Source organism: Ranitomeya imitator, chromosome 2, assembly GCF_032444005.1.
Source record: "Ranitomeya imitator isolate aRanImi1 chromosome 2, aRanImi1.pri, whole genome shotgun sequence".
Classification (NCBI taxonomy): domain Eukaryota; kingdom Metazoa; phylum Chordata; class Amphibia; order Anura; family Dendrobatidae; genus Ranitomeya; species Ranitomeya imitator.
Window position 1 is genome coordinate 247,532,010 of NC_091283.1, and position 6,000 is coordinate 247,538,009.

Sequence of the window (6,000 nt, forward strand, 5' to 3'; positions counted from 1 at the left end):
GTTCTTACAAGATCAAATTAACATGAAGACAATGCCGCCACATCATTTGTACCAGACACACAAAATCCACATGTTTCAGTAGAAGATTTACAGGCAGGTGAACTACAATGGAAGAAATTACATGACAGAGCAGCACAAACTGAAAATACACGATCAGTTAATGAAAATTGTAAAAGACATTCCAAACTACAATGACAAGATGGATGCCTTTTATAATGCAGGAAAGATATATATCTTGGTACCGTGTTAGCCAGTACATAGAAAAATATTTGGAATTGAGAGTCCTCAGTGGTTGATATGTTTTAATGGCTAACTGAAAAGATGGTAACAAATTTCAAGCTTTCGAGACTACTCAGGTCTCTTCATCAGGCAGAGACTAAAGCAAATTCTGAAGAATGACATATTTATACACAACACAGCACAGAACTGCCACTAGGGGAGAGTGATAAGTGATAAACAGTAGTGTCCATGTGGGGTCATCATAACAGAACCAGACCCCAATCAGAGGACAACAAAACATACACTCTTAATCTAGGAATTTTCCAATATTTATAGATACAACTATTTATCACTTACCACTCTCCCATAATGACAGTTCTGTGCTGTGTTGTGTATAAATTTTAAAGTAACAGAATTCACCGCACTCTCTGTAGATCAATTATGCAAGGGTTCTATAAATTTATTGATATAAATTAGGAGCGTAACAGAATATTGCAGTATATGCGATTAACAACGTTTCGGCTCAACCAGAGCCTTTATCACGTATCGCTGTGGAAAAAGAAATAAGCAAAGAAACAAAAAATAAAATAAATAACATAACATGATAAAATAATAAAATAACAAAACAATAATAGGTCGTCCTAGAGATCAAGAGACACATGTCCACCGACAGACATATAAGGACATCTGTAGAAGTGACGAATCAGGGATCGAGTGTCAGGGTAGGGTGCAAAAGAGTCCTGCGTATCCTGGGGGTAGGGATAGTATAGTGAGTATAATTCGATATAGAAATTTGCCAGAGAGAGAGGAGATAATCCAGATAAATTGCAGATAACATATGTAAATCCCATAACAATAGTATTAACCAAATGGTTCCAGGCCCATGGTCTGAGACAGTAGCATAGGTAGTTACCTTGATCCAGTAATGGAATAGAGTGCAGAGAGGAAAAAATCCCAGCAGTAAAGTGTAAGCTCTGTAGAAGATAGTAGATAAGGATTAGCTTGGATAAGCTAGGAGAAACGTGCCCATAGAATCTGACAAAGTACCTTAAGCAATGCCCTGAGTACGCTTATAGAGGCTCCCTTCAGGAAATGTGGACCTGTTTAAGGTAAATGGTATGTTTGTAATGCCCCTGAAGAGTTTAGTGGAATAGTGCACAAGGGTTAATTGGATGGTAAAGAAAGACGTGCCCATAGGAACTGACTAAATACCTTAAAGCAATGTATTAGGTACGCTTGCAGAGGCTCACTTATGGACGGTATGGACCTGTTTAGGGTAAACGGTATGCATGTATCACTATTGAATTAGTTCAGTATGTGCCGAGGGAGAAGCTAGTGACATACGCTGTTTACCTGTGATAGAGCGGCGCTCCCGCGCTTTGCTCTGGTGCCGCGTGTGTCTGGTCTGCAGCCGGGACGGCATGTGTGTGTTAAATGACCGCCGCATCGGAAATGGAAGGTGCGGACTGGAAATGACATGCCGCTACTCAGTGGGGCCACAATGTGCATGCGCAGCCTCCGTTATGGCAACCTTGTAACTATGCGCTGTCTGTGGCTGAGAATAAGGCACTACGTGAATGAGTTGAAGGCTCTGGCAGGGATACTATATGGTATGGGGACTATGTAATGGCCGCAAGAGATGTAAATGTGAACTACCACTGCAGGATACTAAGGTCAATGGGATGAAACGTGTAATGAAAACACCTAAATGTAAAATAATGAAAATAATAGGGGGAAGACATTACAAGTTAGGGGGCTTGGGGCAACTCACCCAGTATAGTAATAGTAGATCTTTTGTAGTCATATATTAGCGGGTCTGAAAGAAAGGGGATATAGTTGTGCAATGAAATAAAGTAACAAGGCTCATACTGACCAATCAATCTCTCTATTGAGTCCTTAAGGGGTCAGGGTGTCTAATTTATAGATCCAGTAGGTCTCACGTGCTCTAAGAAGTTTAATGTGGTCGCCCCCTCTTCTAGGGCGAGGGACATGTTTGATAACTTGAAATTTAAGCTGGGCCACAGTGTGCCTGGATTTTGTGAAATGATCCAGTAGAGGTAGCCAGTTTTTACCGCATCTGATCGTAGACTTGTGGCTGGCAATTCTGTCCCTTATGTGTTGCGTGGTTTCTCCTATGTATAGGTGGCCACATGGGCATTTTATTAGGTATACGACAAAATTAGAGTCACATGTATGGAATCCACGTACTGGATAGGACTTTCCGGTTCTTGGGTGGGTTATAGTGTCTGATTTAATTACGTTTGAGCAGGCTGCACAATTTAGGCAAGGAAAAGTGCCATTACGTCGGGTGCCCAATAATCTCTGCGTAGTAGTGGGCCGCTTGCTGCCAATATCTGCCCTCACGAGCTTGTCCCTAATGTTGGGGGGTCTTTTATTGCACACCAGGACTGGTTCTTTGAAAGGAGGGATGGAAGGATATGATTTGGCTAAAAGAGGCCAGTGCCTCCTGATGATGGAATGAACTTTTGGTACCAATGGGTGGAATACATGTACAAACGGAATCCTTTCTTGTGTGTTTCGCGGAGGTCGGGGTGATGGGGGTGAAAGGATACGTGTTTTTTCTTCTGTGAGGAGTTTTGGAGGATAGTGTCGTGCTTGGAATTTGGAGGTCATGTCATCCAGTCTGTCATTGAGCGTTATTGGATCAGAGACAATACGAGCTACCCTATTAAGCTCGGAACGTGGCAGGCTGTTTTTCAATTAGCGTGGATGGCAACTGGTATAAAGAAGGAGACTGTTGCAGTCGGTAGGTTTGCAATAAATATCAGTAGAAAGGCCTCCGTTAGAGTCCTTGAGGACCATAGTGTCCAGAAAAGGTACTGAATCGGTGTTGTGATGAATGGTGAATTGAAGTTCCGGGAGGATAGAGTTTAGGTAGGAGTGAAAGGACAACAGTGTGTCTGAGGTACCTGTCCAAATGAGAAAAATGTCATCAATATAGCGGTGAGAACATGCTACATGTTGTAAGAAAAAGCTATTGGTAAACACATGGGTTATTTCGAAATGGTTCATAAACGCGTTGGCATAAGCCGGCGCAACGTTCGAACCCATAGCGGTACCGCACTTCTGGATATAAAAGGTATCTTCAAATAAGAAATAGTTCTCATACAACACTAGAGTAAGCAGGTCCAGGCAGAACTGGATGGCATCTTCCGATATTGGAGATTGGCATAGTAAGTGTCTAGTAGCCTCAATGCCTTTGGTGTGCTGAATTGACGTGTAAAGGCTATTAACGTCAAGTGTAACCAGGGTACTATTGGATGGTACCCTGTCAAGCCGTTTGATGACGTCAAGAAAATGTCCGGTGTCCAGGAGAAAAGATCGAGTGGTTTTGACTAGTGGTGTAAGGATTCTTTCCAGAAAGACAGATAGGGGAGACAAGACAGAGTCTGTTGAGGCAACTATAGGTCTGCCAGGAGGATTTTGTAGTGATTTGTGAATTTTAGGTAACACATAGAAGACCGGTGTCACAGGATGAGGATTGATAAGAAATGATACTGTTTTCTGGTCAATGGTATGTCGGGTCAGATATGTGTCAATAACAATTTGATTTTTTGACTAAAGGCTGTAACTGGGTCCCTTGATATGATGTCATAAGTATTGGTATCTGCCAGTTGACGGTAAATCTCACTCATGTACTGTGTACGGTTCATCACCACAATAGCTCCCCATTTGTCCGCTGGTTTCACTACGATAGATGTATTAGTGTGAAGAGAGGACAGAGCTTGTTTCTCAGTGGAAGTAAGATTAGAATGAGGAGGAAATAGACCAAGTCGTTGTTGGTGTATAAGAGAATCGACCTCTCGGTCAACCAGAGAAATGAACGTTTCTGTAGCGTGATAGATCCTAGGAGGACAAAAGTTGCTCTGATTACGGAGCCCAAGGTTAGTAATGGATAATGCCGGTGGCATATCATCATTCGTTGGAGGTATCGGAGTACGAGTAATGTCTTTATTTAGTCCAAAATGAGTCTTTAATATGATTGTCCGATAGAACCTCTCCAAGTCCTTTTTAAGTTGCAAAGCGTCCCAATTTGGAGTAGGGCAGAAAGAGAGTCCCTTCTGGAGTACTGAAAATTCTGCGGGGGAAAGAAGGTGATCCGATATGTTGATCACCTGGTTAGTGGTCTCACCTGTGATCTTGTCATTCTTTCGCTTTGCTCGCCTAGTGGGTCTCCTTGGTGATGTCCTCCTCTGTGTCCCTTGGATAAAAAACGCCGACGGCTGGAGTTGGTCGAGGAATCGCTTTCGGAACTGTAAGATCCATTTCTGCGTGGATATCGCGATCGGCGCCAGGTGGAGGTAGAGGAATCAGTCCATTTGTAGACCCTGTTGCTGACGTAGTCCTCAGAATCACGTTGGAATTTCCGGTGCGGCGGTCATTTAACACACACATGCCGTCCCGGCTGCAGACCAGACACACGCGGCACCAGAGCAAAGCGCGGGAGCGCCGCTCTATCACATGTAAACAGCGTATGTCACTAATTTTAGACCTAATACTATTTAGACTTTTAGGTCTATTAGCACTTTTAGACCTAATACTATCTAATAGACCTGACAGAATAACAAATCTGCAGGTGGTTGGGCATTTAGGAAATAGCGACCACAATATTGTGCAGTTTCACCTGTCTTTCACTAGGGGGAATTGTCAGGGAGTCACAAAAACATTGAACTTTAGGAAGGCAAAGTTTGACCAGCTTAGAGATGCTCTTAATCTGGTAGACTGGGACAATATCCTCAGAAATAAGAATACAGATAATAAATGGGAAATGTTTAAGAACATCCTAAATAGGCAGTGTAAGCGGTTTATACCTTGTGGGAATAAAAGGACTAGAAATAGGAAAAACCCAATGTGGCTAAACAAAGAAGTAAGACAGGCAATTAACAGTAAAAAGAAAGCATTTGCACTACTAAAGCAGGATGGCACCATTGAAGCTCTAAAAAACTATAGGGAGAAAAATACTTTATCTAAAAAACTAATTAAAGCTGCCAAAAAGGAAACAGAGAAGCACATTGCTAAGGAGAGTAAAACTAATCCCAAACTGTTCTTCAACTATATCAATAGTAAAAGAATAAAAACTGAAAATGTAGGCCCCTTAAAAAATAGTGAGGAAAGAATGGTTGTAGATGACGAGGAAAAAGCTAACATATTAAACACCTTCTTCTCCACGGTATTCACGGTGGAAAATGAAATGCTACGTGAAATCCCAAGAAACAATGAAAACCCTATATTAAGGGTCACCAATCTAACCCAAGAAGAGGTGCGAAACCGGCTAAATAAGATTAAAATAGATAAATCTCCGGGTCCGGATGGCATACACCCACGAGTACTAAGAGAACTAAGTAATGTAATAGATAAACCATTATTTCTTATTTTTAGTGACTCTATAGCGACAGGGTCTGTTCCGCAGGACTGGCGCATAGCAAATGTGGTGCCAATATTCAAAAAGGGCTCTAAAAGTGAACCTGGAAATTATAGGCCAGTAAGTCTAACCTCTATTGTTGGTAAAATATTTGAAGGGTTTCTGAGGGATGTTATTCTGGATTATCTCAATGAGAATAACTGTTTAACTCCATATCAGCATGGGTTTATGAGAAATCGCTCCTGTCAAACCAATCTAATCAGTTTTTATGAAGAGGTAAGCTATAGACTGGACCACGGTGAGTCATTGGACGTGGTATATCTCGATTTTTCCAAAGCGTTTGATACCGTGCCGCACAAGAGGTTGGTACACAAAATGAGAATGCTTGGTCTGGGGGA